The following is a 24,504-nucleotide window of genomic DNA, read 5'->3' as shown; positions in this document are numbered from 1 at the left end:
TCCAACTCGGTTTTTCAGTGAAAACTGCAAGAAATTCATCCCTGCACTAGTAAACAGACTGAAAATCCAGAGTAATTGTTCAACCTATATAACGTTCCCCTTGTGCTAGTTGAAAGAAAGTCTCTGCTCATGCACAGTTCTGAGACATAATGTTGTGTGAAAGCTGTTCTTCACCTAGCTTGTTGGGAAAACAAAGTATCTTTTCAGTTGGAAACTGCACTGCATACAGATATGTGGAGGTAATACCTACATCTTGGGTTTACGGTGAAAATTGCAGGAACATCAAACCGGCGTTAGGAAACAAAAAGAAAAACCAGAGTACGTGTTAAAACTGCAAGCTTTTCCCTTTGTGTTTGTTGAACGAACGACTCTCCACATGCTCATTTCTGAGGGACAACTGTGTGTGGAAGCCGTGCTTCACCTATCTTGTTGGGAACACAAAGTTTATTTTCAGTTGGAATCTGCACTACATACATATATATAGGGAGGTACAAGTTCCCAATCGTGTTTACAGTGAAAACTGCAGGAAATTCAAACCGGAAGTAGGAAACACAGTGAGAAACCAGAGTAAGAGTTTCTCATGCAAACCGTTCCCCTTGTGATATTTGAAAGAACGTCTCTCTACATACTCAGTTCTGACAGAAAAGTGAGTTTTAAAGGCGTTTTGCAACTTGCTTATTTTGAAAACAAAATTTTTTTTAATTTCCAATCTGCACTACATACACATATATAGGGAGGTACTAGTTCCAACTTGGGTTTACAATGAAAACTGCAGGAAATTCAAACCGGCACTAGGAACAAGAGAGAAACCATAGTAAGTGTTTATCCTGCAACCCGTTCCACTTGTGCTAGTTGAACGAACGTCTCCCTTCATGCTCAGTTCTAAGACATAAGTGTTTGTGAAGTCCGTCCTTCAGTAGCTTGTTCTGAGCATATAGATTCTTTTCAGTTGGAAAGTGCACTTCTTTCAAATATATGGGGAGGTACTAGCTCCAACTCAGGTTTAAATTGAAAACTGTAGGAACATCAAACCAGCACTAGGAAACAAACTGAGATACCAGAGTAAATGTTGCACCAGCAACCAGTTCCGCTTGTGCTATTTGAATGAACTTCTCTCCACATGCTCATTTCTGAGAGATAATTGTGTGTGGAATCCTTGCTTCACTTATCTTGTTGGGAATACAAAATTTCTTTTCATTTGGAAACTGCACTACATACATATATATGGGCTGGTACAAGCTCCAACTCGGTATTACAGAGAAAACTGCAGGAAATTGAAACCGGCATTAGGAAACAGAATGAGAGACCAGAGGAATTTTTTCTCCTGCATCCCGTTCCATTTGTGCTACTTGAAAGAACGTCCCTCCACATGCTCAGTTCTGAGTGAAAAGTGAGTGTGAAAGACGTACTTCACCTAGCTGGTTGGGAAAATATAGTTTCTTTTCTGTTGGAAAGTGCACTACATTCATATATATGGGGAGGTACCAGCTCGAACTCGGGTTAAAATTGAAAACTGTAGGATCTTCAAACAGGCTCTAGGAAACAGACTGAGAAGCCAGAGTAATTGTTGCTCCTGCAACAAGTTCCCCTTTTTCTATTTGAACGAAAATCTCTCAACATGCTTAGTTCTGAGAGAAAAATGTGTGTGAAAGCCGTCCTTTTCCTAGCTTGTAGGGAAAACCAGGTTTCCTTTAAGTTGTTATATGCACTGCATACAAATATATGGGAGGTACTAGCTCCATCTAGATTTTACGGTGAAAATAGCAGGAAATTCAAACAGGCACTAAAAAACTGACTGAGAGACCAGAGTAAGTGTTGCTCATGCAAAACTTTCCCCTTCTGCTATTTAAACGAACGTTTCTCCACATGCTCAGTTCTGAGAGATAAGTGTGTGTGAAAGCCGTTCTTCACCTAGATTCTAGGGAACACAGACTTTCCTTTCAGTACGAAATTGCACTTTATTTATATGGGGAGGTAGTAGCTCCAACTCGGTTTCAAAGTAAAAACTGTACGAACTTCAAACCGGCACTAGGAAACAGACTGAGATACCAGAGTAAATGTTGCACCAGCAAACATTTCCCCTTGTGCTATTTGAACGAACTTCTCTCCACATGCTCATTTCGGAGAGATAACTGTGTGTGGAATCCTTGCTTCACTTATCTTGTTGGGAACACAAAATTTCTTTTCATATGGAAACTGCACTACGTACATATATATGGGTAGGTACAAGCTTATCTCGGTATTACCAGGAAAAATGCAGGAACTTAAAACCGGCACTAGAAATACCCTGAGAATCCAGAGTAATGTTTTCTCTTGCAACCCGTTCCGTTTTTGCTAGTTGAACTAACGTGTCTCCACATGCTCAGTTCTGAGTGATAAGTGTGTGTGAAAGCCGTCCTTCAACTTACTTGTTGAGAACACAAGTTTCTTTTCAGCTGCAAAGTGCATTACATACATATGTATGAAGAGGTACTAGCTCCAACTCGGTTTTTCAGTGAAAACTGAAAGAAATTCATCCCTGCACTAGGAAACAGACTGAAAATCCAGAGTAATTATTTCCCCTGAATACCGTTCCCCTTGTGCTAGTTGAAAGAAAGTCTCTGCTCATGCACAGTTCTGAGACATAATGGTGTGTGAAAGCTGTTCTTCACCTAGCTTGTTGGGAAAACAAAGTATCTTTTCAGTTGGAAACTGCACTGCATACAGATATGGGGAGGTAATACCTACAACTTGGGGTTACTGTGAAAACTGCAGGAACATCAAACCGGCGTTAGGAAACAAAAAGAAAAACCAGAGTACGTGTTACAACTGCAAGCTTTTCCCTTTGTGTTCGTTGAACGAACGACTCTCCACATGCTCATTTCTGAGGGACAGCTGTGTGTGGAATCCGTGCTTCACCTATCTTGATGGGAACACAAAGTTTCTTTTCAGTTGGAATCTGCACTACATACATATATATAGGGAGGTACATGTTCCCAATCGTGTTTACAGTGAAAACTGCAGGAAATTCAAACCGGCACTAGGAAACACAGTGAGAAACCAGAGTAAGAGTTTCTCATGCAAACCATTCCCCTTGTGTTAGTTGAAAGAACGTCTCTCTACATACTCAGGTCTTACAGAAAAGTGAGTGTTAAAGGCGTTTTGCACCTTGCTTATATTGAAAACAAAATTTCTTTTAATTTCCAATCTGCACAACATACATATATATAGGGAGTTACTAGCTCCAACTTGTGTTTACCATGAAAACTGCAGGAATTTCAAACAGGCATTAGGAACAGAGAGAGAAACCATAGTAAGTGTTTATCCTGCAACCCGTTCCACTTGTGCTAGTTGAACGAACGTCTCTCTTCATGCTCATTTCTAAGAGATAAGTGTTTGTGAATGCCTTCCTTCAGTAGCTTGTTGGGAAAATATGGTTCCTTTTCAGTTGGAAAGTGCACTAAATTCATATATATGGGGAGGTACCAGCTCGAACTCGGGTTAAAATTGAAAACTGTTGGAAATTCAAACAGGCACTAGGAAACAGACTGAGAAGCCAGAGAAAGTGTTGCTCCTGCAACAAGTTCCCCTTTTTGTATTTGAACGAAAGTCTCCCAACATGCTTAGTTCTGAGAGAAAAGTGTGTGTGAAAGCCGTCCTTTTCCTAGCTTGTAGGGAAAACAAGGTTTCCTTTCAGTTGGTATCTGCACTGCATACATATATATGGGAGGTACTAGCTCCAACTAGAGTTTACCGTGAAGATTGCAGGAAATTCAAACAGGCACTAGAAAACCGACTGAGAACCCAGAGTAAGTGTTGCTCATGCAAAACTTTCTGCTTCTGCTATTTAAACGAACGTTTCTCCACATGCTCAGTTCTGAGAGATAAGTGTGTGTGAAAACCGTCCTTCACCTAGCTTTTAGGGAACACAGACTTTCCTTTCAGTAAGAAATTGCACTTCATTTATTTATATGGGGAGGTAGTATCTCCAACTCGGTTTCAAAGTAAAAACTGTACGAACTTCAAACCGGCACTAGGAAACAGACTGAGAAACCAGAGTAAATGTTGCACCAGAAATCATTTCCCCTTGTGCTATTTGAACGAACTTCTCTCCAAATGCTCATTTCGGAGAGATAACTGTGTGTGGAATCCTAGCTTCACTTATCTTGTAGGGAAAACAAAATTTCTTTTCATTTGGAAACTGCACTACATACATATATATGGGCTGGTACAAACTCCAAATCGGTATTACACTGAAAACTGCAGGAACTTGAAACCGGCACTAGGAAACAGACTGAGAAACCAGAGGAATTTTTCTTCTGCATCCCGTTCCATTTATGCTACTTGAAAGAACGTCCCTCCACATGCTCAATTTTGAGTGATATGTGAGTGTGAAAGCCGTACTTCACCTAGCTTGTTGGGAAAATATAGTTTCTTTTCAGTTGGAAATTGAACTACATTCATATATATAGGGAGGTACCAGCTCGAACTCTGGTTAAAAGTGAAAAATGTAGGAACTTCAAACAGGCACTACGAAACAGACTGAGAAGCCAAAGTAAGTTTTGCTCCTGCAACAAGTTCCCATTTTTCTATTTGAACGAAAGTCTCTTAACATGCTTATTTCTGAGAGAAAAGTGTGTGTGAAAGCCGTCCTTTTCCTAGGTTTTAGGGAAAACAAGGTTTCCTTTCAGTTGGTATCTGCACTGCATACATATATATGGGAGGTACAAGCTCCATCTAGAGTTTACGGTGAAAATGGCAGGAAATTCAAACAGGCACTAGAAAACCGCCTGAGAAACCAGAGTAGGTGTTGCTCATGCAAAACATTCCCCTTCTGCTATTTAAACGAAGGTTTCTCCACATGCTAAGTTCTGAGAGATAAGTGTGTGTGAAAGCCGTCCTTCACCTAGCTTCTAGGGAACACAGACTTTCCTTTCAGTAAGAAAATGCACTTTATTTATATGGGGAGGTAGTAGCTCCAACTCGGTTTCAAAGTAAAAACTGTGCGAACTTCAAACCGGCACTAGGAACAGAGAGAGAAACTAGAGTAAGTGTTTATCCTGCAACCCGTTCAACTGTTGCTAGTTGAACGAAATTCACTCTTCATGCTCAGTTCTAAGAGATAATTGTTTGTGAATGCCGTCCTTCAGTAGCTTGTTGGGAACATATAGTTTCTTTTCAGTTGGAAATTGCACTTCTTTCAAATATATGGGGAGGTACTAGCTCCAACTCGGGTTTAAATTGAAAACTGTAGGAACATCAAACCAGCACTAGGAAACAGACTGAGATACCACAGTAAATGTTGCTCCAGCAACCAGTTCCCCTTGTGCTATTTGAACGAACTTCTCTCCACATGCTCATTACAGAGAGATAACTGTGTGTGGAATACTTGCTTCAATTATCTTGTTGGGAACACAAAATTTCTTTTCATTTGGAAACTGCACTACATACATATATATGGGCTGGTACAAGCTCCAACACAGTATTACACTGAAAACTACAGGAACTTGAAACTGGCACTAGGATACAGACTGAGAAACCAGAGGAATTTTTTCTCCTGCTTCCCGTTCCATTTGTGCTACTTGAAAGGACGTCCCTCCACATGCACTGTTCTGAGTGATATGTGAGTGTGAAAGCCGTACTTCACATAGCTTGTTGGGAAAATATAGTTTCTTTTCAGTTGGAAAGTGCACTACATTCATATATATGGGGAGGTACCAGCTCGAACTCGGGTTAAAATTGAAAACTGTAGGAACGTCAAACAGGTCCTAGGAAACATAATAAGAAATCAGAGTAAGTGTTGATCCTGCAACAAGTTCCCCTTTTTCTATTTGAAGGAAAGTCTCCCAGCATGCTAAATTCTGAGTGAAAAGTGTGTGTGAAAGCCGTCTTTTTCTTAGCTTGTAGGGAAAACAAGGTTTCCTTTCAGTTGGTATCTGCACTGCATACATACATATGGGAGGTACTAGCTCCAACTAGAGTTTATGGTGAAAATTGCAGGAAGTTCCAACAGGCACTAGAAAACCAACTGAGAAACCAGAGTAAGTGTTGCTCATGCAAAACCTTCCCCTTCTGCTATTTAAACGAACATTTCTCCATATGCTCAGTTCTGAGAGGTAAGTGTGTGTGAAAGCCGTCCTTCACATAGCTTCTAGGGAACACAGACTTTCCTTTCAGTAGGAAATTGCACTTCATTTATTTATATGGGGAGGTAGTAGCTCCAACTCGGTTTCAAAGTAAAAACTGTACGAACTTCAAACCGTCACTAGGAAACAGACTGAAAAACCAGAGTTAGTGTTGCTCTTGCAACCCGTTCCACTTGGGCTATTTGGACGAAATTCTCTCCACATGTTCTGTTCAGAGTTATGTGAGTGTGAAAGCCGTCTTTCACCTAGTTTGTTCGGAAAACAAAGATTCTTTTCAGGTGTAAATTGTACTACATACACTTATATGAGGAGGTACTACATCCAACTCGGTTTTAATCTAAAAACTGTAGGAATTTCAAACCGGAACTAGGAAGCACGCTTAGAAACCAGAGTAATTGTTGCAACTGCAACTCATTACCCTAGTGCTATTGGAACGAAAGCCTCTTCACATGCTCTGTTCTGAGATATAAATGTGTGTGAAAGCCGTCCTTCACCTAGCTTGTTAGGAACACATTGTTTCTTTCAGTTGGAATCTGCAGTACATACATATATATGTGGAGGTACTAGCTACATTTCCTGTTTACGGTGAAAGCTGCAAGAACATCAAACCGGCATTAGGAAACAGACTGAGAAACCAGAGTACGTGTTACAAATGTATCCTGTTCCCTTTGTGTTCGTTGAACGGACGTCTCTCCACATTCTCATTTCGGAGAGATAACTGTGTGTGGAATCCTTGCTTCACTTATCTTGTTGGGAACACAAAATTTCTTTTCATTTGGAAACTGCACTACATACATATATATGTGCTGGTACAATCTCCAACTTGGTATTACATTGAAAACTGCATGAACTTCAAAACGGCACTAGGAAACACAGTGAGAATCCAGAGTAAAAGTTTCCCCTGCACCCGGGTCCCCTTGTGCTATTTGAACGAATGTCTCTCCACATGCACATTTCTGAGAGATATGTGTGTGTGAAAACCGTACTTCACCTAACTTGTTGGGAACACAAAGTTTCATTTAAGTTGGAAACTGCACTACATACATATATATGGGTAGGTACTAGCTCCAACTGTGTTTTACAGTGAAAACTGCAGGAACTTCAAACCGGAACTAGGACACAGGCTTAGATACCAGAAAAAGTGTTACACCTGCAACGCGTTACCAGTTTGCTAGTTGAAAGAACGTCTCTCTACATACTCAGGTCTGACAGATAAGTGTGTCTTAAAGGCGTGCTTCAACTAGCTTGTTGGGAAAATAAAGTTTCTTTTCATTTCTTATCTACACTACATACTTATATAAGGGGAGGTACTAGCTACATCTCGGGTTTACGGTGAAATCTGCAGGAACATCAAACAGGCATTAGGAAAAAGACTGAGAAACCAGAGTATGTGTTACAAATGCAAATTTTTCCAGTTGTGTTCATTGAACGAACGTCTCTCCACATGCTCATTTCAAAGAGAAAATTGTGTGTGGAATACTTGCTTCACTTATCTTGTTGGGAACACAAAATTTCTTTTCATTTGGAAACTGCACTACATACATATATATGGGCAGGTACAAGCTTAATCTCGGTATTACCCGGAAAACTGCAGGAACTTCAAACCGGCACTAGGAAATAGCCTTAGAAACCAGAGTAATGTTTTCCCTTGCAACCCGTTCCATTTTTGCTAGTTGAACGAACGTCTCTCCACATGCTCAGTTCTGAGTGATAAGTGTGTGTGAAAGCCGTCCTCCAACTTACTTGTTGAGAACACAAGTTTCTTTTCAGCTGCAAAGTGCATTACATACATATGTATGATGAGGTACTAGCTCCAACTCGGTTTTTCAGTGAAAACTGCAAGAAATTCATCCCTGCTTAGAAACAGACTGAAAATCCAGAGAAATTGTTTCCGCTGAATACGGTTCCCCTTGTGCTAGTTGAAAGAATGTCTCTGCACATGCACAGTTCTGAGACATAATGGTGTGTGAAAGCTGTTCTTCACCTAGCTTGTTGGGAAAACAAAGTATCTTTTCAGTTCGAAACTGCACTGCATACCAATATGGGGAGGTAATACCTACATCTTGGGGTTACGGTGAAAACTGCAGGAACATCAAACCGGCGTTAGGAAACAAAAAGTTAAACCAGAGTATGTGTTACGACTGCAAGCTTTTCCCTTTGTATTCGTTGAACGTACGACTCTCCACATGCTCATTTCTGAGGGACAACTGTGTGTGGAAGCCGTGCTTCACATATCTTGTTGGGAACACAAAGTTTCTTTTCAGTTGGAATCTGCACTACATACATATATATAGGGAAGTACAAGTTCCCAATCGTGTTTACAGTGAAAACTGCAGGAAATTCAAACCGGCACTAGGAAACACAGTGAGAAACCAGAGTAAGAGTTTCTCATGCAAACCGTTCCCCTTGTGTCAGTTGAAAGAACGTCTCTCTATATACTCAGGTCTGACAGAAAAGTGAGTGTTGAAGGCGTTTTGCACCTTGCTTGTTTTGAAAACAAAATTTCTTTTAATTTCCAATATGCACAACATATATATATATAGGGAGGTACTAGCTCCAACTTGGGTTTACAATGAAAACTGCAGCATTTTCAAACCGGCATTAGGAACAGAGAGAGTAAACAGAATTATTGTTTATCCTGCCACCCGTTCCAAATGTGCTAGTTGAAAGAACGTCTCACTTCATGCTCAGTTCTTAGAGTTAAGTGTATGTGAATGCCTTCCTTCAGTAGCTTGTTGGGAACATATAGTTTCTTTTCAGTTGGAAAGTGCACTTCTTTCAAATATATGGGGAGGTACTAGCTCCAACTCGTGTTTAAACTGAAAACTGTAGGAACATCAAACATTCACTAGGAAACAGACTGAGATAGCAGAGTAAATGTTGCCCCTGCAACAAGTTCACCTTTTTCTATTTGAACGAAAGTCTCTCAAAATGCTTAGTTCTGAGAGAAAAGTGTGTGTGAAAGCCGTCCTTCACCTAGCTTGTTGGGAACACATAGCTTCTTTTGAGTTGGAATGTGCAACTACATTCATATACATGGGGAGGTACTAGCTTCTACTCGGTTTTAAATTGAAAACTGTAGGAACATCAAAAAGGCAGTAGGAAACAGACTCAGAAACCTGAGCAGTGTTGCTCCTGCAAACCGTTTCCCTTGTGGTATTTGAACGAATATCTCTCCACATGCTCATTTCAGAGGGATAAGTGTGTGTGAAAGCCGTCCTTTACCTATCTTGTAGGGAACACAAGGTTTCTTTACAGGTGAAATCTGCACTGCATACATATATATTGGGAGGTACAATCTCCAACTCTGGTTTAAAGTAAAAATTGTAGGAAATTCAAACCGGCACTAGGAAACACACCTATAAAGCAGATTATGTGTTGCTCCTGCATCCCGTTCCCCTTGTGCTACTGGAAGGAACGTCTCTCCATATGCTCATTTCAGAGGTATAATTGTGTGTGGAAGCTGTCTTTCACCTAGCTTGTGGGGAACACAATGTTTCTTTTCACATAAAATCTGCACTACATATATATATATGGGGAGGTACTAGCTAAACCTCGTGTTTACGGTGTAAACTGCAGGAAATTCAAACCGGCATTAGGATACAGATTGAGAAACCTGAGTACGTGTTACAACTGCAACCTGTTCCCTTTGTGTTTGTTGAACGAACGTCTCTACACATGCTCATTTCGGAGAGATAACTGTGTGTAGAAGCCGTGCTTCAATTAGCTTGTTGGGAACACAAATTTCCTTTTCAGTTGGAAACAGCACTACAGACATATATGTGGGCTGGTACAAGCTCCAACTCGGTATTACACTGAAAGCAGCAGGAACTTCAAACCGGCACTAGGAAACAGCCTGAGAAACCAGAGTAAGTGATTCTCCTGCAACCTTTTCCATTTGTGGTATGTGAACGAATGTCTCTCTACACGCTCTTTTTTGAGAGGAAAGTGTGTGTGAAAGCCGTCCTTCACCTAGCTTGATGGGAACGGAAAGTATCTCTTCAGTTGGAAACTGCACTACATACATAAATATGGGGAGGTAAATGATCCAACACGGTTTTACAGTGCAAAATGTAGGAACTTCCAACAGGCACTAGGAATCAGACTGAGAAACCTGTGTAAGTGTTTTCCATGCAACCCGTTCCCTTTGAGCTAGTTGAACGAACGTATCTCGACATGCTCATTTCTGAGAGAAAAGTGTGTGTGAAAGCCGTCTTTCAACTTACATGTTGGGAACACAAATTTCTTATCAGATGGAAAGTGCACTACATACATATATAAGGGTATGTACTGCTCAACCTCGGGTATTCAGTGAAAAATGCAGAAACTTGCACGGGCACTAGGAAACAGACTGAGAATCCAAAAGAAGTGTTTTCCTGGAACGCGTTTCCATTGTGCTAGTTGATCGAAGTTCTCTCTTAATGCTCAGTTCTGACAGATAAGTGTGAGTTAAAGGCGTGCTTCTCCTACCTTGTCAAAAACATAGTGTCTTTTCAGTTGGAATCTGCTCTACATACATATTTTTAGGGAGGTACTAGATCCAACTCGGGTTTACAGTGAAAACTGCAGGAATTTCAAACCAGCATTTTGAACAGAGAGAGAAACCAGAGTAACAGTTTATCCTGCAACCCGTTCCATTTTTGCTAATTGAACGAACGTCTCTCCACATGCTCAGTTCTGAGAGATAAGTGTGTGTGAAAGCCGTCCTTCAACTAGCTTGTTGGGAACACAAAGATTTGTTTCAGTTGGAAACTGCACTGCATACATATATATGGCGAAGTACTAGCACCAAATCGTGTTTACAGTGAAAACTGCAGGAACTGCCAACCGGCAATAGGAAACAGTTTGTGAAACCAGAGTAAGTGATTCTCCTGCAACCCGTTCCATGTGTGTTAGTTGAACGAACGTCTCTCCACATGCTCATTTCTGAGAGATAAGTGTGTGTGAAAACCGCCCTTAAACTTTCTTGTTCGGAACACAAGTTTCTTTTCAGCTGGAAATTGCACTACATACATATATGGTGAGGTAACAGATCCAAAGCAGTTTTCTGTGAAAAATGCAGGAATTTCAAACCAGCACTAGGAAACAGTCTGAGAAACCAGAGAAAGTGTTTCTCCTGCAAAACCGCTCACTTTGTGCTAGTTGAATTACAGTCTCTCCACATGCTCATTTTTGAGAGATAATTGTGTGTGAAAGCCGTCCTTCAGCTAGCTTGTTGGGAACACATAGCTTCTTTCGAGTTGGAAAGTGTGCTACATTCATATATATGGGGAGGTACAACCTCCAAATCGCTTTTAAATTGAAAACTGTAGGAACATCAAAACGGCTCTAGGGAAAATACAGCAAACCAGAGTAGTGTTGCTCCTGCAACCCGTTTCCCTTTTGCTATTTGAACGAATATCTCTCCACATGCTCAGTTCTGAGGGATAAGTGTGTGTGAAAGCCGTCCTTTATCAAGCTTGTAGGGAACAGAAGGTTTCTTTTCAGGTGGAATCTGCACTACATACATATATATATGGAGGTACTAGCTCCAACTCGGGTTTACAGTGAAAACTGCAGGAACTTCAAACCGGCATTATGAACAGAGAGAGAAACCAGAGTAAGAGTTTATCCTGCAACCCGTTCCATTTGTGCTAATTGAAAGAACGTCTTTCCACATGCTCAGGTCTGAGAGAAAAGTGTGTGTGAAAGCCGCCCTTCAACTTTCTTGTTGGGAACACAAGTTTCTTTTCAGCTGGAAAGTGCACTACATACATATATGGTGAGGTAATAGCTCCAAAGCAGTTTTCTGTGAAAAATGCAGGAATTTCAAACCAGCATTAGGAAAACGACTGAGAAAACTTTGTAAGTGTTTCTCCTGCAAACCGGTCCATTAGAGCTAGTTTAATGAACGTCTCTCAAGATGCTCATTTCTGAGAGATAAATGTGTGTGAAAGCCGCCCTTCAACTTACTTTTTGGGAACACATGTTTCTTTTCAATTTAAAAGTGCACTACATACATATATATGGTGAGGTACTAGCTCCAACACGGTTTTACAGTGAAAACTGCAGGATCTTCAAACCAGAATTAGGAAAAAGTCTGAGAAACCAGAGTAAGTGTTTCTCCTGCAAAACCGCTCACTTTGTGCTTGTTGAATGACAGTCTCTCCACATGCTCAGTTCTGAGATATAAGTGTGTGTGAAAGACGTCCTTCACCTAGCGTGTTGGGAATACATAGATTCTTTCAAGTTGGAAAGTGTGCTACATCCATATATATGGGGAGGTACTAGCTCCAACTCGGGTTTAAATTGAAAACTGAAGGAACATCAAAACGGCAGTAGGAAACAGACTCAGAAACCTGAGTAGTGTTGCTCCTGCAAACTGTTTCCCTTGTGCTATTTGAACGAATATCTCTCCACAAGCTCAGTTCTGAGGGACAAGTGTGTGTGAAAGCCGTCCTTAACCAAGCTTGTAGGGAACACAAGGTTTCTTTTCAGGTGGAATCTGCACTGCATACATATATATAGGGAGGTACTATCTCCAACACGGGTTTAAAGTAAAAACTGTAGGAACTTCAAAACGGCACTAAGAAACACACCTATAAAGCAGATTAAGTGTTGCTCCTGCATCCCGTTCCCCTTGTGCTACAGGAAAGAACGTCTCACCATATGCTCAGTTCAGAGTTATAATTTTGTGTGGAAGCCATACATCAGTAAGCTTGTTGGGAACACAATGTTCTTTTCAGTTAGAATCTGCACTACATACATATATATTGGGAGGTACTAGCTAAACCTCGTGTTTACGGTGTAAACTGCAGGAAAATCAAACCGGCATTAGGATACAGATTGAGAAACCTGAGTACGTGTTACAACTGCAACCTGTTCCCTTTGTGTCTGTTGAACGAACGTCTCTCCACATGCTCATTTCTGAGAGGTAACTGTGTGTAGAAGCCGTGCTTCAATTAGCTTGTTGAGAACACAAAGTTTCTTTTCTGTTGGAAACTGCACTACATAAATATATATGGGCTGGTACAAGCTCCAAATCTTTATTGCACTGAAAGCTGCAGGAACTTCTAACCAGCACTAGGAAACAGCCTGAGAAACCACAGTAAGTGATTCTCCTGCAACCCGTTCCATTTGTGGGATTTGTACGAATGTCTCTCTACATGCTCATTTCTGAGAGAAAATTGTGAGTGAAAGCCGTCCTTCACCTAGCTTGATTGGAACGGAAAGTATCTATTCAGTTGGAAACTGTACTACATACATAAATATGGGGACGTAATAGATCCAACACGGTTTTACAGTGCAAAATGTAGGAAAATTCAAGAGGCACTAGGAATCAGACTAAGAAACCTGTGTAAGTGTTTCCCCTGCAACACTTTCCCTTTAAACTAGTTGAACGAACGTCTCTCGACATGCTCATTTCTGAGAGAAAAGTGTGTGTGAAAGCCATCCTTCACCTTACTTGTTGGGAACACAAGTTTCTTATAAGCTGGAAAGTGCACAACATACATATATATGGGGATGTACTGCTCTACTTCGGGTTTTCAGTGAAAATTGCAGGGACTTGCACGGGCACTAGGAAACAGACTGAGAATCCAGAAGAAGTGTTTTCCCTGGAACGCGTTTCCATTGTGCTAGTTGATCGAAGGTCTCTCTAAATGCTCAGTTCTCACAGATAAGTTTGTGTTAATGTCGTGCTTCTCCTAGCTTGTCAGGAACACAAAGTTTCTTTTCTGTTGGTATCTGCACTTCAGACATATTTATAGGGAGGTACTAGCTCCAACTCGTGTTTAGAGTGAAAACTGCAGGAACTTCAAACCGGCATTATGAACAGAGAGAGAAACCAGAGTAAGAGTTTATCCTGCAACCCGTTCCATTTGTGCTAATTGAACGAACGTCTTTCCACATGCTCAGTTCTGAGAGATAAGTGTGTGTGAAAGCCGCCCTTCAACTTTCTTGTTGGGAACACAAGTTTCTTTTCAGCTGGAAAGTGCACTACATACATATATGGTGAGGTAATAGCTCCAAAGCAGTTTTCTGTGAAAAATGCAGGAATTTCAAACCAGGACTAGGAAAACGACTGAGAAACCTGTGTAAGAATTTCTCCTGCAAACCGGTCCCTTAGAGCTAGTTGAATGAACGTCTCTCAAGATGCTCATTTCTGAGAGTTAAATGTGTGTGAAAGCCGCCCTTCAACTTACTTGTTGGGAACACAAGATTCTTTTCAGGTGAAAAGAGCACTACATACATATATATGGTGAGGTATTAGCTCCCACACGGTTCTACAGTGAAAACTGCAAGATCTTCAAACCAGCACGAGGAAACAGTCTGAGAAACCAGAGTAAGTGTTTCTCCTGCAAAACCGCTCACTTTGTACTTGTTGAACGACAGTCTGTCTACATGCTGAGTTTTGAGAGATAAGTGTTTGTGAAAGCCGTCCTTCAACTAGCTTGTTGGAAACACATAGCTTCTTTCGAGTTTGAAAGTGCGCTACATTCATATATATGGGGAGGTATTAGCTCCAACTCGGGTTTAATTTGAAAACTGTAGGAACATCAAAACGGCAGTAGGAAACAGACTCAGAAACCTGAGTAGTGTTGCTCCTGCAAACCGTTTCCTTTGTGCTATTTGAACGAATATCTCTCCACATGCTCAGTTCTGAGAGATAAGTGTGTGTGAAAGCCGTCCTTTACTTAGCTTGTAGGGAACACAAAGTTTCTTTTCAGGTGGAATCTGCACTGCATATATTTATATAGGGAGGTACAATCTCCAACTCGTGTTTAAAGTAAAAACTGTAGGAAATTCAAACCAGCACTAGGAAACACACCTATAAAGCAGATTAAGTGTTGCTCCTGCATCCCGTTCCCCTTGTGCTACTGGAACGAACGTCTCTCCATATGCTTGTTTCAGAGGTATAATTGTGTTTGGAAGCCATCCATCACTTAGCTTGTTGGGAACACAATGTTTATTTTCAGTTAGAATCTGCACTACATACATATATATGGGGAGGTACTAGCTAAACCTCGGGTTTAAGGTGTAAACTGCAGGAAATTCAAACCGGCATTAGGATACAGATTGAGAAACCTGAGTACGTGTTACAACTGCAACCTGTTCCCTTTGTGTTTGTAAACGAACATCTCTCCACATGCTCATTTCTGAAAGAAAAGTGTGTGTGAAAGCCGTCCTTCACCTTACTTGTTGGGAACACAAGTTTCTTATCACCTGGAAACTGCACAACATACATATATATGGGGATGTACTGCTCAACCTCGGGTTTTCAGTGAAAATTGCAGTAACTTGCACGGGCACTAGGAAACAGACTGATAATCCAGAAGAAGTGTTTTCCCTGGAACGCGTTTCCATTGTGCTAGTTGATCGAAGGTCTCTCTAAATGCTCAGTTCTGACAGATAAGTGTGTGTTAAAGGCGTGCTTCTACTAGCTTGTCGGGAACACAAAGTTTCTTTTCAGTTGGAATCTGCACTACATAAATATATATATGGAGGTACTAGCTCCAACTCGGGTTTACAGTGAAAACTGCAGGAACTTCAAACCGGCATTATGAACAGAGAGAGAAACCAGAGTAAGAGTTTATCCTGCAACCCGTTCCATTTGCGCTAATTGAACGAACGTCTTTCCACATGCTCAGTTCTGAGAGATAAGTGTGTGTGAAAGCCGCCCTTCAACTTTCTTGTTGGGAACACAAGTTTCTTTTCAGCTGGAAAGTGCACTACATACATATATGGTGAGGTAATAGCTCCAAAGCAGTTTTCTGTGAAAAATGCAGGAATTTCAAACCAGGACTAGGAAAACGACTGAGAAAACTGTGTAAGAGTTTCTCCTGCAAACCGGTCCATTAGAGCTAGTTGAATGAACGTCTCTCAAGATGCTCAATTCTGAGAGATAAATGTGTGTGAAAGACGCCCTTCAACTTACTTTTTGGGAACACATGTTTCTTTTCAATTTAAAAGTGCACTACATACATATATATGGTGAGGTACTAGCTCCAACACGGTTTTACAGTGAAAACTGCAGGATCTTCAAACCAGAATTAGGAAACAGTCTGAGAAACCAGAGTAAGTGTTTCTCCTGCAAAACCTCTCACTTTGTGCTTGTTGAATGACAGTCTCTCCACATGCTCAGTTCTGAGATATAAGTGTGTGTGAAAGTCGTCCTTCACATAGCGTGTTGGGAACACATAGATTCTTTCAAGTTGGAAAGTGCACTACATTCATATATATGGGGAGGTACTAGCTCCAACTCGGGTTTAAATTGAAAACTGAAGGAACATCAAAACGGCAGTAGGAAACAGACTCAGAAACCTGAGTAGTGTTGCTCCTGCAAACAGTTTCCATTGTGCTATCTGAACGAATATCTCTCCACAAGCTCAGTCTGAGGGACAAGTGTGTGTGAAAGCCATCCTTTACCAAGCTTGTAGGGAACACAAGGTTTCTTTTCAGGTGGAATCTGCACTGCATACATATATATAGGGAGGTACTATCTCCAACTCGGGTTTAAAGTAAAAACTGTAGGAACTTCAAACCGGCACTAGGAAACAGACCTATAAAGCAGATAAATGTTGCTCCTGCATCCCATTCCCCTTGTGGTACAGGAACAAACGTCTCTCCATATGCTCAGTTCAGAGTTATAATTTTGTGTGGAAGCCATTCATCAATAAGCTTGTTGGGAACACAATGTTCTTTTCAGTTAGAATCTGCACTACATACATATAAATGGGGAGGTACTAGCTAAACCTCGGGTTTACGGTGTAAACTGCAGGAATTTCAAACCGGCATTAGGATACAGATTGAGAAACCTGAGTACGTGTTACAACTGCAAACTGTTCCCTTTGTGTCTGTTGAACGAACGTCTCTCCACATGCTCATTTCTGAGTGATAACTGTGTGTAGAAGCCGTGCTTCAATTAGCTTGTTGGGAACACAAAGTTTCTTTTCAGTTGGCAACTGCACTACATACATATATATGGGCTGGTACAAGCTCCAAATCTTTATTGCACTGAAAGCTGCAGGAACTTCAAACTGGCACTAGGAAACAGCCTGAGAAAGCAGAGTAAGTGATTCTCCTGCAACCCGTTCCATTTGTGGTATTTGAACGAAAGTCTCTCTACATGCTCATTTCTGAGAGAAAATTGTGAGTGAAAGCCGTCCTACACCTAGCTTGATGGGAACGGAAAGTATCTATTCAGTTGGAAACTGTACTACATACATAAATATGGGGACGTAAGAGATCCAACACGGTTTTGCAGTGCAAAATGTAGGAAATTTCAAGAGGCACTAGGAATCAGACTAAGAAACCTGTGTAAGTGTTTCCCCTGCAACACTTTCCCTTTAAACTAGTTGAACGAACGTCTCTCGACATGCTCATTTCTGAGAGAAAAGTGTGTGTGAAAGCCGTCCTTCACCTTACTTGTTGGGAACACAAGTTTCTTATAAGCTGGAAAGTGCACAACATACATATATATGGGGATGTACTGCTCAACTTCGGGTTTTGAGTGAAAATTGCAGGAACTTGCACGGGCACTAGGAAACAGACTGAGAATCCAGAAGAAGTGTTTTTCCTGGAACGAGTTTCCATTGTGCTAGTTGATCGAAGATCTCTCTAAATGCTCAGTTCTGACAGATAAGTTTGTGTTAATGGCGTGCTTCTCCTAGCTTGTCAGGAACACAAAGTTTCTTTTCAGTTGGAATCTGCACTTCAGACATATTTATAGGGAGGTACTAGCTCCAACTCGGGTTTAGAGTGAAAACTGCAGGAACTTCAAACCGGCATTATGAACAGAGAGAGAAACCAGTGTAAGAGTTTATCCTGCAACCCGTTCCATTTGTGCTAATTGAACGATCCTCTTTCCACATGCTCAGTTCTGAGAGTTAAGTGTGTGTGAAAGCCGCCCTTCAACTTTCTTGTTGGGAACACAAGTTTCTTTTCAGCTGGAAAGTGCACTACATACATATATGGTGAGGTAATAGCTCCAAAGCAGTTTTCTGTGAAAAATGCAGGAATTTCAAACCAGCACAAGGAAAACGACTGAGAAACCTGTGTAAGAGTTTCTCCTGTAAACCGGTCCCTTAGAGCTAGTTGAATGAACGTCTCTGAAGTTGCTCATTTCTGAGAGTTAAATGTGTGTGAAAGCCGCCCTTCAACTTACTTGTTAGAACACAAGATTCTTTTCAGGTGAAAAGAGCACTACATACATATATATGGTGAGTAATTAGCTCCAACACGGTTCTACAGTGAAAACTGCAAGATCTTCAAACCAGCACTAGGAAACAGTGAGAAACCAGAGTAAGTGTTTCTCCTGCAAAACCGCTCACTTTGTACTTGTTGAACGACAGTCTGTCTACATGCTGAGTTTTGAGTGATAAGTGTTTGTGAAAGCCGTCCTTCACCTAGCTTGTTGGGAACACATAGCTTCTTTCGTGTTTGAAAGTGCGCTACATTCATATATATGGGGAGGTACTAGCTCCAACTCGGGTTTAAATTGAAAACTGTAGGAACATCAAAACGGCAGTAGGAAACAGACTCAGAAACCTGAGTAGTGTTGCTCCTCAAACCGTTTCCCTTGTGCTATTTGAACGAATATCTCTCCACATGCTCAGTTCTGAGTGATAAGTGTGTGTGAAAGCCGTCCTTTACCTAGCTTGTAGGGAACACAAGGTTTCTTTTGAGGTGGGATCTGCACTGCATACATTTATATTGGGAGGTACAATCTCCAACTCGGGTTTAAAGTAGAAACTGTAGGAAATTCAAACCGGCACTAGGAAACACACCTATAAAGCAGATTAATTGTTGCTCCTGCATCCCGTTCCCCTTGTGCTACTGGAACGAACGTCTCTCCAAATGCTCATTACAGAGGTAAAATTTTATGTGGAAGCCGTACTTCACCTAGCTTGCTGGGAAAACAAAGTTTCTTTTCAGTTAGAATCTGCACTACATACATATATATGGGGAGGTACTAGCTAAACCTCGGGTTTACGGTGTAAACTGCAGGAAATTCAAACCGGCATTAGGATACAGATTGAGAAACCTGAGTACGTGTTACAACTGCAACCTGTTCCCTTTCTGTTTGTTGAACGAACTTCTCTCCACATGCTCATTTCGGAGAGATAACTGTGTGTAGAAGCCGTGCTTCAATTAGCTTGTTGGGAACACAAAGTTTCTTTTCAGTTGGCAACTGCACTACATAAATATATATGGGCTGGTACAAGCTCCAACTCGGTATTACACTGAAAGCTGCAGGAAATTCAAACCGGCACTAGGAAACAGCCTGAGAAAGCAGAGTAAGTGATTCTCCTGCAACCCGTTCCATTTGTGGTGTTTGAACGAAAGTCTCTCTACATGCTCATTTCTGAGAGAAAATTGTGAGTGAAAGCCATCCTTCACCTAGCTTGATGGGAACGGAAAGTATCTATTCAGTTGGAAACTGTACTACATACATAAATATGGGGACGTAATAGATCTAACACGGTTTTACAGTGCAAAATGTAGGAAATTTCAAGAGGCACTAGGAATCAGACTGAGAAACCTGTGTAAGTGTTTCCCCTGCAACACTTTCCCTTTAAACTAGTTGAACGAACGTCTCTCGACATGCTCATTTCTGAGAGAAAATTGTGTGTGAAAGCCGTCCTTCACCTTACTTGTTGGGAACACAAGTTTCTTATAAGCTGGAAAGTGCACAACATACATATATATGGGGATGTACTGCTCAACTTCGGGTTTTGAGTGAAAATTGCAGGAACTTGCACGGGCACTAGGAAACAGACTGAGAATCCAGAAGAAGTGTTTTTCCTGGAACGAGTTTCCATTGTGCTAGTTGATCGAAGATCTCTCTAAATGCTCAGTTCTGACAGATAAGTTTGTGTTAATGGCGTGCTTCTCCTAGCTTGTCAGGAACACAAAGTTTCTTTTCAGTTGGAATCTGCACTTCAGACATATTTATAGGGAGGTACTAGCTCCAACTCGGGTTTAGAGTGAAAACTGCAGGAACTTCAAACCGGCATTATGAACAGAGAGAGAAACCAGTGTAAGAGTTTATCCTGCAACCCGTTCCATTTGTGCTAATTGAACGATCCTCTTTCCACATGCTCAGTTCTGAGAGTTAAGTGTGTGTGAAAGCCGCCCTTCAACTTTCTTGTTGGGAACACAAGTTTCTTTTCAGCTGGAAAGTGCACTACATACATATATGGTGAGGTAATAGCTCCAAAGCAGTTTTCTGTGAAAAATGCAGGAATTTCAAACCAGCACAAGGAAAACGACTGAGAAACCTGTGTAAGAGTTTCTCCTGTAAACCGGTCCCTTAGAGCTAGTTGAATGAACGTCTCTGAAGTTGCTCATTTCTGAGAGTTAAATGTGTGTGAAAGCCGCCCTTCAACTTACTTGTTAGAACACAAGATTCTTTTCAGGTGAAAAGAGCACTACATACATATATATGGTGAGTAATTAGCTCCAACACGGTTCTACAGTGAAAACTGCAAGATCTTCAAACCAGCACTAGGAAACAGTGAGAAACCAGAGTAAGTGTTTCTCCTGCAAAACCGCTCACTTTGTACTTGTTGAACGACAGTCTGTCTACATGCTGAGTTTTGAGTGATAAGTGTTTGTGAAAGCCGTCCTTCACCTAGCTTGTTGGGAACACATAGCTTCTTTCGTGTTTGAAAGTGCGCTACATTCATATATATGGGGAGGTACTAGCTCCAACTCGGGTTTAAATTGAAAACTGTAGGAACATCAAAACGGCAGTAGGAAACAGACTCAGAAACCTGAGTAGTGTTGCTCCTCAAACCGTTTCCCTTGTGCTATTTGAACGAATATCTCTCCACATGCTCAGTTCTGAGTGATAAGTGTGTGTGAAAGCCGTCCTTTACCTAGCTTGTAGGGAACACAAGGTTTCTTTTGAGGTGGGATCTGCACTGCATACATTTATATTGGGAGGTACAATCTCCAACTCGGGTTTAAAGTAGAAACTGTAGGAAATTCAAACCGGCACTAGGAAACACACCTATAAAGCAGATTAATTGTTGCTCCTGCATCCCGTTCCCCTTGTGCTACTGGAACGAACGTCTCTCCAAATGCTCATTACAGAGGTAAAATTTTATGTGGAAGCCGTACTTCACCTAGCTTGCTGGGAAAACAAAGTTTCTTTTCAGTTAGAATCTGCACTACATACATATATATGGGGAGGTACTAGCTAAACCTTGGGTTTACGGTGTAAACTGCAGGAAATTCAAACCGGCATTAGGATACAGATTGAGAAACCTGAGTACGTGTTACAACTGCAACCTGTTCCCTTTCTGTTTGTTGAACGAACTTCTCTCCACATGCTCATTTCGGAGAGATAACTGTGTGTAGAAGCCGTGCTTCAATTAGCTTGTTGGGAACACAAAGTTTCTTTTCAGTTGGCAACTGCACTACATAAATATATATGGGCTGGTACAAGCTCCAACTCGGTATTACACTGAAAGCTGCAGGAAATTCAAACCGGCACTAGGAAACAGCCTGAGAAAGCAGAGTAAGTGATTCTCCTGCAACCCGTTCCATTTGTGGTGTTTGAACGAAAGTCTCTCTACATGCTCATTTCTGAGAGAAAATTGTGAGTGAAAGCCATCCTTCACCTAGCTTGATGGGAACGGAAAGTATCTATTCAGTTGGAAACTGTACTACATACATAAATATGGGGACGTAATAGATCTAACACGGTTTTACAGTGCAAAATGTAGGAAATTTCAAGAGGCACTAGGAATCAGACTGAGAAACCTGTGTAAGTGTTTCCCCTGCAACACTTTCCCTTTAAACTAGTTGAACGAACGTCTCTCGACATGCTCATTTCTGAGAGAAAATTGTGTGTGAAAGCCGTCCTTCACCTTACTTGTTGGGAACACAAGTTTCTTATAAGCTGGAAAGTGCACAACATACATATATATGGGGATGTACTGCTCAACTTCGGGTTTTCAGTGAAAATTGCAGGGACTTGCACGGGCACTAGGAAACAGACTGAGAATCCAGAAGAAGTGTTTTTCCTGGAACGAGTTTCCATTGTGCTAGTTGATCGAAGTTCTCTCTAAATGCTCAGTTCTGACAGATAAGTTTGTGTTAATGGCGTGCTTCTCCTAGCTTGTCAGGAACACAAAGTTTCTTTTCAGTTGGAATCTGCACTTCAGACATATTTATAGGGAGGTACTAGCTCCAACTCGGGTTTAGAGTGAAAACTGCAGGAACTTCAAACCGGCATTATGAACAGAGAGAGAAACCAGTGTAAGAGTTTATCCTGCAACCCGTTCCATTTGTGCTAATTGAACGATCCTCTTTCCACATGCTCAGTTCTGAGAGTTAAGTGTGTGTGAAAGCCGCCCTTCAACTTTCTTGTTGGGAACACAAGTTTCTTTTCAGCTGGAAAGTGCACTACATACATATATGGTGAGGTAATAGCTCCAAAGCAGTTTTCTGTGAAAAATGCAGGAATTTCAAACCAGCACAAGGAAAACGACTGAGAAACCTGTGTAAGAGTTTCTCCTGTAAACCGGTCCCTCAGAGCTAGTTGAATGAACGTCTCTGAAGTTGCTCATTTCTGAGAGTTAAATGTGTGTGAAAGCCGCCCTTCAACTTACTTGTTAGAACACAAGATTCTTTTCAGGTGAAAAGAGCACTACATACATATATATGGTGAGTTATTAGCTCCAACACGGTTCTACAGTGAAAACTGCAAGATCTTCAAACCAGCACTAGGAAACAGTGAGAAACCAGAGTAAGTGTTTCTCCTGCAAAACCGCTCACTTTGTACTTGTTGAACGACAGTCTGTCTACATGCTGAGTTTTGAGTGATAAGTGTTTGTGAAAGCCGTCCTTCACCTAGCTTGTTGGGAACACATAGCTTCTTTCGTGTTTGAAAGTGCGCTACATTCATATATATGGGGAGGTACTAGCTCCAACTCGGGTTTAAATTGAAAACTGTAGGAACATCAAAACGGCAGTAGGAAACAGACTCAGAAACCTGAGTAGTGTTGCTCCTCAAACCGTTTCCCTTGTGCTATTTGAACGAATATCTCTCCACATGCTCAGTTCTGAGTGATAAGTGTGTGTGAAAGCCGTCCTTTACCTAGCTTGTAGGGAACACAAGGTTTCTTTTGAGGTGGGATCTGCACTGCATACATTTATATTGGGAGGTACAATCTCCAACTCGGGTTTAAAGTAGAAACTGTAGGAAATTCAAACCGGCACTAGGAAACACACCTATAAAGCAGATTAAGTGTTGCTCCTGCATCCCGTTCCCCTTGTGCTACTGGAACGAACGTCTCTCCAAATGCTCATTACAGAGGTAAAATTTTATGTGGAAGCCGTACTTCACCTAGCTTGCTGGGAAAACAAAGTTTCTTTTCAGTTAGAATCTGCACTACATACATATATATGGGGAGGTACTAGCTAAACCTCGGGTTTACGGTGTAAACTGCAGGAAATTCAAACCGGCATTAGGATACAGATTGAGAAACCTGAGTACGTGTTACAACTGCAACCTGTTCCCTTTCTGTTTGTTGAACGAACTTCTCTCCACATGCTCATTTCGGAGAGATAACTGTGTGTAGAAGCCGTGCTTCAATTAGCTTGTTGGGATCACAAAGTTTCTTTTCAGTTGGCAACTGCACTACATAAATATATATGGGCTGGTACAAGCTCCAACTCGGTATTACACTGAAAGCTGCAGGAACTTCAAACCGGCACTAGGAAACAGCCTGAGAAAGCAGAGTAAGTGATTCTCCTGCAACCCGTTCCATTTGTGGTATTTGAACGAAAGTCTCTCTACATGCTCATTTCTGAGAGAAAATTGTGAGTGAAAGCCGTCCTTCACCTAGCTTGATGGGAACGGAAAGTATCTATTCAGTTGGAAACTGTACTACATACATAAATATGGGGACGTAATAGATCCAACACTGTTTTACAGTGCAAAATGTAGGGAATTTCAAGAGGCACTAGGAATCAGACTGAGAAACCTGTGTAAGTGTTTCCCCTGCAACACTTTCCCTTTAAACTAGTTGAACGAACGTCTCTCGACATGCTCATTTCTGAGAGAAAATTGTGTGTGAAAGCCGTCCTTCAACTTACTTGTTTGGAACACAAGTTTCTTATAAGCTGGAAAGTGCACAACATACATATATATGGGGATGTACTGCTCAACTTCGGGTTTTCAGTGAAAATTGCAGGGACTTGCACGGGCACTAGGAAACAGACTGAGAATCCAGAAGAAGTGTTTTTCCTGGAACGAGTTTCCATTGTGCTAGTTGATCGAAGTTCTCTCTAAATGCTCAGTTCTGACAGATAAGTTTGTGTTAATGGCGTGCTTCTCCTAGCTTGTCAGGAACACAAAGTTTCTTTTCAGTTGGAATCTGCACTT

Source organism: Camelus bactrianus, chromosome X, assembly GCF_048773025.1.
Source record: "Camelus bactrianus isolate YW-2024 breed Bactrian camel chromosome X, ASM4877302v1, whole genome shotgun sequence".
NCBI classification, from domain to species: Eukaryota; Metazoa; Chordata; class Mammalia; order Artiodactyla; family Camelidae; genus Camelus; species Camelus bactrianus.
The sequence above is the reverse complement of the archived record's forward strand: the minus strand, read 5'-3'. Positions refer to the sequence as shown.